The following is a 14561-nucleotide window of genomic DNA, read 5'->3' on the forward strand; positions in this document are numbered from 1 at the left end:
GCTCTTGATTCTATGAAAGTCTTACTAATTAGGACAAAGGTTTTAAATTCAATTACTAATATAAGACTATAGAAACTGGCTTTCTTAGCTTTTAACAATTAAACTATAATAAAAGCATGTTGTTATTCATTTAAAAATCCTTGGACTTATTATAAAACATTTCTATATATCAGAAGAATCTGAATTTTTAAGATCATTAATTTTCAATGTTAGGGTATTTGATAGCCTAATTGTCCCTTTCATTTCTGAAAGTTATATTGCAAAGACTCCAAAGTTATCTTTGCAATATAACTTTGCTGTCTAGGCTGCAAAGCTTTTACAGATACTTCTAGAAATAAATTATTAAAAGTAAACCATTATAATGGGCTTCCCTGGTGGCTCAGGCAGTAAAGAACCCACCTGCTATTGCAGGAGTCATAAGAGACGCAAGACGCCAGTACAATCCCTGGGTTGGGGAGACTCCCTGGAGAAAGACATAACAATTCACTCCAGTATTCTTGTCTGGAGAATTCCGGGGACAGAGGAGCCTGGCAGGCTACAGTCCACGGGGTTGCAAAAGAGTAGGACACAACTTAGCAACTGAACAACAACAAACCATAATAACAGTTACCACAGATTAAAATATACAATTATTTATTTTTAAAAACAAACCACAGGTTTTTTTTCATTTCCCCAGTTTCATTAAAGAAGAAACAGAGGAAGAGATGAACAGACAGAGGGAAGGAAGGATAGGGGATGTAACATTTAGGTAAAAAGAGAGAATTTAATTATAGCTTAGAAATTCTCATTTAATTAATAAACCAAAGGAAAATGTGGAAAAGATACTAGAAACAAACATGATATGTCATTTCTGTGTGACGGCACAATAAAAAAAAAATACAGATCTTATAATTTTCTGTGTTAAAGATCTGTTTTGCATTTTTTATCTTTCATTTAAGGTCTACAAAAATGCCCACAAGGTCAAGGAATTTTAAAGCATTAAAAGTAGTTTTTAAAACAATCTTCACAAACAGCTTTGAAAATATTCACCAAGCACCTGAGTATAACTCAGAAATCAGAAAGTAAACAGCTTCACAAAGCTTAAACTTTAACTCTGAAATGGTTATGCATTATTAATTTTAAGACACTACTTTTGAAAACAACTGTTTAATTGTCCTATATTATAACCTGGAGAGAATCAGAATCTATTCAAAACCAGAACAGACTGCAGGAGCCAGACTTTATGGGACTTGCCTAGGTCTTGTGTTTCTGTGTCTTTTCAAAACACCAGGAATGGAATTCAGAAATTAGCAAATAAAATAAATTAACAAAGTATTTTATCAACAAATCTAGTAGGAAATTATTCATTACTGATGGAAATAGAGTTGTGGGAATTTACTGAGTATGCAAAAATAAAGGCTGCGAAGTTAGTGCTTATTGCCTAAGTTATTAACAAATGAACATTCAAAGTCAAAGAATATGAACAAGATTCATAACTCCCCTCTTCACAAGATTTTAACTCACTGTACTAGCCTTTTATGATCTCTTCTTCCTCTTCCTAAAATAATAAAGCAATAAGAATTATTTTCTAAATGGAATACTGGGATACAAGTGGGAAAACAAGGGAATTTGGTTTACATAAATTACCCATAAAAAACATCTTGCTCCACATCAACTTGACTGTTTCTTTGAATCCTTGTGTGAATAAGCGGCACTGGGCCCCAGCTCTGCCCACCACGGGCCAACACCAACTTTGGGATCTCCTGGAGCCTGCACCCAGCCATGTCAGTCACGGGCCTCACCCAACGGTTGGCTGGCATCAGCTCAAGGACCCCCAGGATCCTGCAGAAGATACTCAGGAACCTGTTCTACCCATCAGTGAGCTCACTGGGTCCAGTCTCCGCCCATGTCTGTAAATACAAATCTACACTAGTTTCAGGCTCCTTAGTGTTCCACTGTATGGATACATAATCAAAGTGGCATTCAGATGGCTTCTGATTTTTTGCTATTGGACCATAACAATGAACACTTGACCACAAAAGATTTTTGAACATTTACCCAGCTATTAATATTTCCTTTCAAAACATTCAAAGAGGGCTTGCTGGCCAAAGGATGTAACATGAATACCAAACCGGCCTGCAGGCTGTCAGCACACCCTCCCACCAGCAGCAGTGGGCGTCAGCAACCTGTTCAATCTGCAGCTGTCAGACAGGCAAGACAAAACCAGTAGTTTCAACTTGCACTGTGTGTGATCCCATTTTTCATCACCTTTGCATCTTTTTATTAGGTTTAATTTCCTTAATTATAAAACCTCTAATGAGAATGTTCACTCTCTGTCCACATTGTCCGAATCTTCCCAGTTATTACTGTTTTTCACATTGCTTATGGTGTTCTTGAGGGCTTCCCAGGTGGTGCAGTGATAAAGAATCTACCTGCCAAGCAGGAGACGCAGGTTCGATCAATCCCTAGGTCAGGAAGATCCCCTGGAGAAGGGAATGGCAACCACTCCAGTATTCTTGCCTGGGAAATACCATGGACAGAGGAGCTACATACAGTCCATGAGGTCGAAAAAGAGTCAGGTATGACTTGGCAAATAAACAATAACAACAGAGCTCTTGGCCCTCCAGAAATTTTTAGTCTTTTAACATCAAGCCTACTGACCTTTTCTTTGCTACTCTACAGTCACACATTCAAAGTCAAGTCCTGGTATTTTAATGCTGTTTTACCTTTAAGATTATTTAACTCATTTGGAATCCATTTGGAGTACTGTGAATAGCTGGCTGACCACAATACCATCTCACCAAATAACCCAGTTTCCTCCACTGATCTGAAATGCCACTTTTATCACTGACAAAAGTTCTCATTTTGAGTCTGTTTCTGGACCGTCTATCTTTCACCCTACTGATCTAATTTGCACCGATGACATAATTTTACGTTATAATCAATTGTCTGATAGTACGATTAATCTTTAACAAGTTATCTTAACCACAGCACACAGGTACTGGTCGAGATGAACTCTAAAATATTTTATTTCATTGTAAAACTAATCCTACTAGGATTTGGATGGGAAGTATCACCACCCTGAAACACTTTATTATTTTTTCGTCTGTGTCTACTGACTAAAGTTCATGTAGAGAAGGGGTTTTGTCTGCCCCATATACTGCTGTACCCCCAGAATGCAGAACAGAGTGTCATACAATGAATGCTTAACACAGACTTGTTAAATGAACAAATGTATCAATTACACATAATTTCTGGGTAATTTCAGAACAGTTAAAATATCTACAACATTGAATCTTCCCACATACTCATTTTTTTTATGACTGTCAAGAAACTATTCAGCTCTGTTCACAGGAAAAGTTCATGGAATTAATCTGAAACCACCTTACTGAGTCTTTCTCAATGGAAACCATTTCCCAAAAGGTCTTTTATGTTTTCTCTGCAGAAAATCTTATTGCCTTCAAATACTGTAACAGCTCTGGCTCTTACTCATCAATCTTTGCATCATTTATTTCCATTGCTTTACTGTATTTGCTGTAAAGTCTCAAACAATGCCAACCATGGTATGTGCAAGCAGACCGACCATAGCAGGCGGGCCTCAAGAGCACTGCTTCTCCACCTGTCTTATCACCCCAGTAGAAGCCTTTTTATTTAGGTCTTTTTCCTAACCACCCCAAAGAAATTTTAACATCACAAATACACCATAAAACCTGCATTATGTACTGCATCTATGCCTATCTGCACATTATACACAAGGATTTAAGAATTTTTGGTCCCTTCAAGAGCTAATTCTCAGTTACTGTGCTGGTTGAGAATACATGCGCTAGCATTTTACCACTAAGATGTCTGCTACTGATATTATGTGGTTATACTGCAGAAAATCTTTATTCTCATTTACTGAGAGTTAATTTTTTTAATTAGAAATGAATTTTATCAAATACTTTTTCAGCATCAAGATCATTTTTTTACTTATTAATACAATGAACTGAAATAATTTCCCTATTAATGAATTACCTATGTTCTAAGAATAAGCATACTTGGTTCAGTTTTGCTAGTCCTTTAGGCATTCCTGGATTTGACTTGCTAATTTAGGAGTTCTGCATCTTCAATCTCATTAACAATTAGTCAGAAACTGCCTTCTCTTCTATTCCATTGCCTGTCTGTGGTAGTATCAGGAAGCATGCAGCAGTTTACAAGCATCATCGAGAACTCACTGTGTCCAGAGCGCCATGCTGGCTTACAGAAAGACCCTGAAGTTTTCACATTTGTCATCTTATACATAGTACAGGAATTTTCTATTCCTTGTAGGTTCCTGTTACTGGCCTATAACACCATCTCATTGTAGTATCACATTGGGTATAATTACTGGGTGTGATTTGGGTTTTATTTGGGTATGATTATTTCCTTCATGATTATGAAAGTGAAGGTCGCTCATTTGTGTCTGACTCTTTGCGACCCCATGGACTACACAGTCCATGGACTTCTCCAGGCCAGAATACTGGAGTGGGTAGCCTTTCCCTTCTCCGGGGGGATGTTCCCAACCCAGGGATCGAACCCAGGTCTTCTGCATTGCAGGCTGATTCTTTACCAGTTGAGCCATAAGGGAAGCCCTAATCCTAACCATGATTCTGGGTCTGTAGTTTATAAATCTTAATGATTCTGGGTTTACAGGTTTATAAATCTTAAGACGATTTTAGTGTATTTTTCAGAAAGTCAGTTATTTTGTTCTGATTTTCAAGTTGAATATCATACTGCTTTCTCCCATAGCTATGATTTTATTATGTTTTTCATTGCCTTGAGTATCTGTAAACATCTCTTCATGGCTAGACTCATCAATACTTTCTTTTAACGACCTTTTATAACAACAGTCCTGATGTAGGCCATACATTCTATCTTCTTTTTCAGGAGCAAGCTTACTAATTCATTTCTGACAACTTCAACGTGTCAATTCCTCTTCCTTGTATTTTATTTTGCTTTTCTATCTGTCTGGACTGAACACTTAGTTAATTTGTTCTAATCCAATATAATTCTCACTCTTGATCCCCCACAGATAAGGCTTTTTTCCTCTGGCTTATTTTAAGATGTTCTCTTTGTTATTTTCTGCGGTTTAAATATAACATGGTCAGATGCAGATTTTCTAGCATTGATCCTGCATGGTCTTCTCCAGGCTTCCTGGATCTGCGCATTGTTGTCTAGTGTTAATATTGGAAGAGTCTCAGTCACTATTGTTTCACGTCATTCCACAGAGAGGCCCTAATGCACAGGAGACTCACCCACCTGCTACCTAGACCCCGCTCCCTGTGTTCATCCCTCCACCCCTCCACCCTGTCCCCTAAACTGTACATGGAATAAGAAAACAATGACAACAACAACAACAAAAATCCTTTAAAGTAGTTTCTAACAGTAGTTCCTTAGGAGGTCACAGCGAGAAACAGGCCAACAGTAGCTGGAGATAATCCACAGTGGTTTTCTCACTGTTTTGGTCGCAAGACCCCTTAAACCCTTTTTTAAGAAGAGAGGGGTACCCCCCCTCAAAGGGCCTTTGGTTTATGTAAGTAATAGCAATTAATATTTACTTTATTAGAAATCAAAACCTGTAGGATGCTTCAGGGCTTCCCAGGTGGTGCCAGTGGTAAAGAATCTGCCTGCCAATGCAGAAGACTAAGAGATATGGGTTCAGTCCCTAGGTTGGGAAAATCCCCTGGAGAAGAAAACGGCAAGCCATTCCAGTATTCTTGCCTGGAGAATCCCATGGACAGAGGAGCCTAGCAGTCTACAGTCCATGGGGCTGCAAAGAGTCGGACATGATGGAGCACACACACAACATAGGATGCTTAAGTGGCTTTTTTACTTCTAGTGTGAAAAACTGTAAAAAATTTTATCCTTTAAAAAGCTCATAATGTCTACACTCTAACTCCTTTTCTTTAAGCTCTCTAAGTGATTGGTCCAACTTTGCCAACAAAGGTCCATCTAGTCAAAGTTACGGTTTTTCCAGTAGTCATATATGGATGTGACAGTTGGACTATAAAGAAAGCTGAGCGCTGAAGAATTGATGCTTTTGAACTGTGGTGTTGGAGAAAACTCTTGAGAGTCCCTTGGACTGCAAGGAGATCCAACCAGTCTATCCTGAAGGAAATCAGTCCTGAATATTCATTGGAAGGACTGATGCTGAAGCTGAAACTCCAATACTTTGGGCACCTGATGTGAAGAATTGACTCATTGGAAAAGACCCTGATGCTGGGTCTTTGAAAGCAGGAGGAGAAGGGGATGACAGAGGATGAGATGATTGAATGGCATCACCAACTCAATGGACATGAGTCTGAGTTAAACTCCAGGAGTTGGTGATGGACAGGGAGGCCTGGCGTGCTGCAGTCCATGGGGTCGCAGAGTCGGACACAACTGAGCGACTGAACTGAACTGAAGTGATTGGTCTCAAAGTGATGCCACGAATTAGCTGACAAGGTGATACTCTAAATGTTCTGAAAAGAATGCAAGACCAAGAGAACACTTAAACAAAGTGGTTAAAAAAAAAAAGAAATACAGGCGCGCGCGCGCACGCACACTCACACACACATATATATTTAGCTAAATATTTGTCATTTCAGAATACTTACTGCCAGAAACTTTTTCTATAAATTTTAAATCATTATAAATATTTTTATATATACATATTATAGGTACTTATAAACTTTTATAATACATATATTTAGCAACTAAATACATAAATTTAGCAATTAAACAACCAAAAATACCTATACACACATATATATGGATGTAGGTGTGTATACACATAAAGCTTCCATGGGACAGCTTCCTGAGCAGATGTTCAGAGAAGCTGCAGTCTGCACAGCAAGCGACCTCCCTGGACAAGACCCTATTGTGAAGAAAGAGCAAAACCTGCCCCGCTGGCAGCAGCTCAGCACAGGGAGCCTCCAGCAGAGCCTCCAGGGAAGCCCCAGAGAGCCTCCAGGAACAGGTGAGCCTGGCCCTGACCTTGGAGGCCTGGAATCCCCAGGAGTGACGCCAGGCAAGCACCACAGTCCCTCCTGCCCCCTGGGGCCACAGCAGACCTGCAGGTCCAGATGCAGGAAACAGGCCGGCCACCTCAGCCAGCTGTGTTTGAAAAGTATCAGCTTCCTCAAAGAGGGCGTAGAAAGTCCTAGAAAAGGGCCCCAAAGCTGGCAAGAAGTGACTGACTCTTGTTTCCTGCAATCAACTAAACGGAAATTCAAGCTCTGAGCTAGTAATTTATATAGGCACTTTCAACTTTTGCAAATAAAAAGATATAATTCCTTTAAAAATAATAATTAGATAATCTATACACTGATAAATATGTTACTATATAGTTTATATATATATTGATTTTAGGATGTACAGAAAAAGTTTAGCATTCTAAAATGCTGAACAGTTTGACTAGTAATGGTAAGACATCAGAGATTAGCTTGTCCACAGTCACAGGTAGAGAGGAGCAGAGCTGAGATTCAAAATCAGGCCTCAGGGCCATGCTGTTCGATTCTCTGTGTGATTTTTTAAAATTTTTATTATGGAAATTTTAAACATACGTAAAAGAAGAGAGCCCAGCATAAGGAACCTCCACGTTCCCGTTTTGTCTGTTTTCAACCACATCTCCTCCTCAACATATGTTTATGCTGTGTTCAGTGAGCACTTTAAAGCAAATCCCAGGTACACCGTCTCACCCATAAACACTTCCGTGTGTGACTCTGTAAAGGGATACGCTAATTGTGCTTAAGAATTCCTGGGAGCATTAGGTTATCACTATCACCACAAACACAGAACCCCTCAGAAAAGGACACCAGAGAAAATACAGGATGACAGCACTTAAAAAAAAAAAAAGCTTCTGACATGGCTAACTTCTAAAATCTTCTAATTGTGGCTCAGATGGTACAGAATCTGCCTGCAATGCGGGAGACTTGGGTTTGATCCCTGGGTTGGAAAGATCCCCTGGAGAAGGGAATGACTACCTGCTCCAGTATTCTGGCCTAGAGAATCCCATGGACTGTGTAGTCCATGGGGTCACAAAGAGTCAGACATGACTGGGTGCCTTTCATTTTCAAGGCCAGGATGGAAAGTGAGCAAGGGACAGGAGGGAGGCTTTCCCTCTCAGATCATTTACAGAAGCCCAGGGTTAACATCAGCAGGAAAAGCAGAACAACCAGCCGCCTACATGAGCTCCTCTGCCAAGTGTCAGTGGCCTAGCCTTTCCCTCCAAACAGACATTGGCCACACTAACTCCATCCCAGCAAGACTGCTGGGAAGACGGGAAGAGGAAGAAGTCAAAAGTGGAAAACCCAATACCATCAACAGTCTACATGTGCTCAATTAAATCACAAGACACTTAACCTTCTCTGCGAGAATGTTCGGAAGGAGAGAGGAATGCAATCGAGAAACTACTGCTAAATTATTTACAATGAAAAAATTAGGGGAAAAAGATATTGTCCTAAATTTATATTACTGCACAAAAACAAAGTTTCATTTGTCCCATGGTGACATGGGCTCAGCACAAGCGCTTCCATATGGGGCCTGTTATCTTTTTTTGATAGTCTTGACTTGTGGAATCTTTACTATGAGTAAGTCAATATGACTGTTAACAAATATAACTACAGTAAATGGGTATGCCAAAATCAATGTAGATTTTCAAAAAAGGTCACGGAATCAACTGTCAGTTTAAATTGGTCACTTTTATTGAAATTGTTCAACATGACAGAATGTCACTTAACTACCAGATTCCTTTACATGAGCAGAGCTGGATTAATTTGACCCAAATTTTACATAATAGCTTTCCCAATTTCTAAAAATGCATCAACTTTGTCGCCTACCTTAAAACTTCTGCTTTAACTGCCTAGCCCTACCTCAAAAAGAAACTTCCCCAAGGCCACAAATCTTGACACAGTGAAAGCAAAATCCCGCCGCACTCAGCAGCGCCATCACTCCTGAGCCCGGGGATCAAACGGGGAGACGCCTCCGGAGGAGGCTGCAGCCCAGCTGTGAGGGATGAAGCTGCTGCAGCGGAGCCGGCTTAGGAGGAACTCTGGGCACAGTCCCGGCATCTGAAGTAACGTAAACAGTCGTGCTCCCTCCCATCCAGCCTGTTAGCAGCCTCACGGCTGAGGGAGACCACACACTCGGACCACACAGCGCCAGCTCAACTCGCACGCAACGTCCACCAGCTGTCATGGGGTGGGGGAGGGGACGGGGGGTGGGGAGGAGAGGGGAGAGGCGGGGAGGGAGACGGAGGGGGGAGGGGAGACGGGCGGGGCGGGGAGGGGCGGGGAGGGGGCCGTCCACCCTGTGTCACTCCGGAGGGAGGGAGGGGAGGGGAGACGGGCAGGGGGCGGGGGCGGGCGCACAGCCACCGAGAAGTGAGGTTTCCTGAGAAAACAAGCCGCCAGGCCCGGTGTGGCCTTGACCTGCACTCCCCTAACCAATTTAGTAGCTGATGAAGGATTAACAAAGCATCCATTTAACATCAATTAACCTCCTGTCCATCACAGGTCAAAAGAGAAAATTACCATTATACAAGCCTTTCATTAAGATAAAGACAGATACGTTTTCTTATAATCTATAATAAATACTTAAATAAGGGCACACATTCTTTTAGATTTATATTACCGTTGATTTTAACCCGCATGCCTCTTTTCCTTTAATGAAGCACACAACACGAATGTGAAGTGTTTCTACAACAGAGGTCAGAAAATTTTAATTCTATACTTTTTCCGTATTTCACTGTGGCACAATCTTTAATTTTCCAAAAGACTTACTGGTAGAATAAAAGACGGTAAATGGTTTTTTACATAACTTCAGACTAGATGTACATAGAAAAAAATAACAAGTAATGACATTAAAGGAGAAAAAGCAGAAAATGTAAGCCCAAAAATAGGATTAAAAGGATTTAAATCAATTTAAAAGGATTACATTTTTTTTAAACTATTTAGTATGGAAGAATTTTTATTTGAATAGCAGATAAGAAATGTGAACAAAAGAAGGGATCAGGTGATCTTTCCCAGTCAGGTACTGAAACAGAGAAGGGGGCAGGGCACAAACTTTAGAAGAGAGGCTCAGCTGAGGATGCAACATAAACATCCGGTCCCATCACTTCATGGCAAAGAGATGGGGAAAAAATGGAAACAGGGACAGATTTTATTTTCATGGATTCCAAAATCACTGCAAACAGTGACTGCACCCATGAAATTAAAAGATGCCTGATCCTTGGAAGAAAAACTATGAAAAACCTAGACAGTGCTTTAAAAAGCAGAGACATCACTTTGCGGACAAAAGTCCACAGTCAAAGCTATGGTTTTTCCAGTAGTCCTATATGGATGTGAGAATTGGACCATGAAGAAGGCTGAGTGCCAAAGAACTGATGCTTATGAACTGTGGAGTTGGAGAAGACTCTTTAAGAGGAGAGCAAGGAGATCAAACCAGTCAATTGTAAAGGAAATAAACCTGAATATTCATTGGAAGGACTGATGCTGAAGCTCCAGTAATTTGGCCACCTGATGCGAAGAGCCAACTCATTGGAAAAGACCCTAATGCTTGAAAAGATTGAGGGCAGGAGGAGAAGGGGACGACAGAGGATGAGATGGTTGGATGCTATCGACAACTCAATGTACAGGAGTTTGAGCAAACTCTGGGAGATAGTGAAGGACAGGGAGGGCTGGCGTGCTGGAGTCCATGGGGTCGCGAAGAGTTGGACACAACTGAGCGACTGAACAACAATACAACAAAAGTTAACATCACACACCTGCTGCCAAATCACAGCACTTTACAAGTGGATATGGTCCTAAACAATTCACAGAAGCTTCCAGATGAAACTAAAGGCCAACCTTGCCAGAAACAGACCATTGGCAAGAGGCAGAGGGCCAGCTCTTCAGGGTTGCAGGACTCCCGAGAGCTACCCTGTGGCAGGCACACCGTAGACCGGGCCGAGGACTACACTGTGCAGCTTACACTCGAGCTACAATCCAGGCTTCCTGAGACCCACTGCCCCCGTCCTTTCCATACTGACACCAAGCTGTAAGGGGGAAAGAGCAAGCAGAAGGAACCACTAACACCAAAACCAAAACCTAAGGCAAACCGTATAGTCCACCCCAGTCTTAAACGCCACCAACAGTACTAAAGGATGTTAATGAAGCTTTTGAACAAACCCAGTACAATTTTCCAGGAAAAAAAACAACACACAAACAGCCTTATTAAGTCAGTTCCAAACTCCTTTGCCTGAACTCCAGGCATTCCATAATCTAAAATGCACTCACATCTCAGCCCTGGGCCTCTGTTCCTAGTAAGCCAGGCAGACATTCACATGCCTTCTCTCCAGAGGGCCACATCCTCCCCCATTAAAGTCTGATTCCATGAAGCCTTCCCAGTTCCTCCAACCCCAAAACATCCTCTCCCCTCTCCGAATTCCTATTATATTTACACTGAGTATTGCAGCTTAGTTCTTGGCTATTTAATGGAGAAGACAAAAATATCCCCTTATGAATCCAGACCACTTTTATTGCTAACATGTGTCAGGCATATGTTAAAACTGGGAGACACAAAAATGACTAAGACTAATCCCTGTCTGGCAAGAGCTTCTTCTTTTGACAGACGTGTAAATAGCTACAACCCCTAAGATAACACAGGACAGGACAAGTGCTAAGTGGTTACAGGATCCCCTGAGTTGGAAACTTTCAAAGCAGGAAACTCTGAGATGATCTAGTTTTCTATATTCTCGGGAACAAGGAAACTGAGGCCCAAAAAGACTGCTGAACAGCTGAGCCCAGCTACACAGCAGGGGGCGGCAGCACACGGACCAGGAGGCGGAGCTTCAACCCTGTGCTTTCCAAACTGAAGTCTAAGGACGCCTGCAGGTGTGTCCACAGCTCCAACGTGCGTAATTTCTCCACAGTCACTGTAAGTCTGTGTGTGTGTGTCAATAATTCTTTTAAGCTAACATAACAGTGTGGAAAATCACGTGACTGAAACTCAATATTTCCACCATGCAGTCTCACCAGGTGCTCCAGGGGACCCAGGAACATCTTCCTGGGAATCTGAGAACAAGCAAGGCCCCAGCACATCTGCATTATTTCCCATTCCAGTCAATCTAAAATCCTCTCTGCTCAAAACTGGCCTAAAACTCACCCACTCAGCAAACATGTAAGCTCCACTCTGTGGGGGTGCTCTCCACTCTGTGGCAGATGCTGATCTAGGAATCCTGGCTAGATGAGATGAGTAAACTAAAGAAGGGGTGGAAAGTAATGCAGACACTAACTGTACAAGCAGCACTTCCTATGTTGCCTAAGGGTGCCAGGCCTGACACTAGAAATTGTTCTATATGTATTAAAGGAGTATTAAAGGACTCCCTGTGCAAAAATGTTAAGTACTAATTTCATTTCCCACTAGGTTTATCCATAACAGGCTCTCAAATTTTCGTGGAATGAATGAAAATTTAACTTGTCAGGTTAATAATCATCTTTTAGAGAGGTAATTTTCAAAATGATATTCGGCTTAGGAAATTAAATACCTGAAAAGAAGAAAATATCATTTTCTGAAACTTCCAAGCATTGTTCCATGTTACACTGGGGGATTCTCTGTTTAAAAACCACTAAATTTTTACTTAACCAGACAGAAGAGAAGATTTCAGTACTAAGCACAGGTCACCCTCTTTCTATTGCCTCCCTTTGGGTCAGCAACTTTTAACACAGAGGTTCCTTAGGAAGCTTTCTGCTTCCAGTTCCAGTGCCCTGACACCAAGCCTGCCTAGAAAATAATCAAAATATTATGCATTGGAAAAGGAATCCACACAGCCTCAGCTAGAATTAGCTTTTCAAAACAGTACACCCAAATGAACTCTTTAAGATTTTTAAAATACTTAAAAAAATTTTTTCCTTATAAATTTACTCAGATTAAAAAAAAAAAAAAAAGACACGTTTCCTCATATGTATTAGTAGGAGCAGTCTTCACCGATATAAGCAAAGCTTACTTCCATTCAAAGACAGCTGTTTCTTAGGAGAGAACACAAGAGTTTGGGCCCCAGGGCCTCACTGCAGGCTGTCACTGGCAGATAAAACACTGAGTAATTACACGATTTCAGGCTACTTACACAAGCACTCTGAGCTTCCGTCTCCCCATCTGTAAAACGCGGACGATACCTTCAATCCAGAGAAACACTGACGGGCACCGAATCAGTCTCAGTATAGATCTCCAGTGACGCAACCGAAGGGAACAAGCAAAACCTGCCTCTGGGATTCGTTCTTCACCGATAAACATTCAAACTTTACAGAGTAACAGGTAAGCAGGTGCGCCGAGGGGCAGGAGAGGCCAACTGCAACCCTTCCTCGAGCGTCAGCCCGCTCCAGGGGCGCTAGCAGAGAGGAGGGGCCGGACTCCGGGACCCCCGCAGCTGCCCAGGAAGCTGGGCCGGGGCTCCAGGACCCTCTCGGTCCCCGGGTCAGCGGGGCTGGGGCTCCGGGACGCCCGCAGCTGCCCAGGAAGCTGGGCCGGGGCTCCAGGACCCTCTCGGTTCCCTGGTAGGCGGGGCTGGGGCTCCAGGACGCCCGCAGCTGCACTCTAACAGTCCGGGCTGCAGAGTGACACGGGCCTGACGGCAGTTGCCGGCCCTCCCGCCCTCCGCCCGCGCCCCCGGAGGCCTCTCCAAGGCCTTGGCCCGCACACCTACCTGCAGGACCGCACGGACAGGGCCCCGCGCCGCGGCGGCCGGCGGCCCGCACCCTCACTTCCGCCGTCGGAGCGCCGAGGGTGTCGATCGGCCGCGCGACCGAGCTTCGAGCGCCCGACGACCGGGCCTCAGGGGCGGGGCGGGGCGGGGGCAAGAGTAGGGAGACGGGTGGGAGCCGAGGACCCGGCCGCGACCCCGGTCCTTCAGAAGCCGCGGGCTGACCCGCGTCTGGGCAGCAGCGACACGCAGCCCGCGAGGCCGCGGTACTAGCGGCCAGGAGCCCTAAGCGCGGACACTCGGGCTCGGCCGCCGGCCCCGGACACGGAAAGAAGACCCTTGCGGGCCTGGCCAGAGGAAACCGGCTGCCTGACAGGGAGCGGCGGCCGCGGGTCGGCCGGAAGTGACGCGCCGCCCCGGACGCGGCGGGACCGGAAGGGAGCGCGCTTTTCCGGCCGCAGGGCTCTGCGTGCGTCCAGGGCTCAGTTTTGGCGTGGCCGGCCAAGGGCCGCGCTGCTGCCTGTCCGGTTCTCGTATCCACGCGGCTGTGTGGTCACTCCAGCGGGTGCCCCAGCAGGCGGGCCCGGGTGTCGCCCCGGGCTCTGGGGGTGTCGCGGTGCTGACCGCGGTAGAACGGTGCGCTGCGTCCGCCCCGCGGTGCATCCGGGGGACCGGGCCTCCCTTCCCAGAGGTCAGGCAGCAGCTGGTGGCTGGCGGTTTCCTAAGAGCCGGACACGGGCCCAGGTTCGGGTTAGTCTCCTGTGACGGCAGGGCTCGAGCAGGCGCTGAGCATCGCTCACGGTGTCTTCTATATCATCCCGAGAGCCCCGGGTGGCACCTGGGACAGGCCTTTCAGAGGGAAAGCGCTGTGACAGAGGGGCCGGCATCGCAGACGCACTGCCCTGCC

General features: G+C 44.1%; 1 protein-coding gene across 3 annotated transcripts in view; it reads right to left on the reverse strand.

The window, feature by feature from the left end:
- The window catches only part of EXOC2 (exocyst complex component 2), a 117146-nt gene extending 103080 nt beyond the window's left edge, over positions 1-14066 (reverse strand). For all 3 annotated transcript variants that reach the window (XM_043449221.1, XM_043449222.1, XM_043449223.1), the window contains exon 1: positions 13658-14066. The gene's annotated coding sequence lies outside the window, so the exon portion shown is untranslated. The remainder of the gene's footprint in view (positions 1-13657) is intronic.
- Positions 14067-14561: the final 495 nt, after the last annotated feature.

Source organism: Cervus canadensis, chromosome 28 (genome assembly GCF_019320065.1).
Source record: "Cervus canadensis isolate Bull #8, Minnesota chromosome 28, ASM1932006v1, whole genome shotgun sequence".
Lineage (NCBI taxonomy): Eukaryota > Metazoa > Chordata > Mammalia > Artiodactyla > Cervidae > Cervus > Cervus canadensis.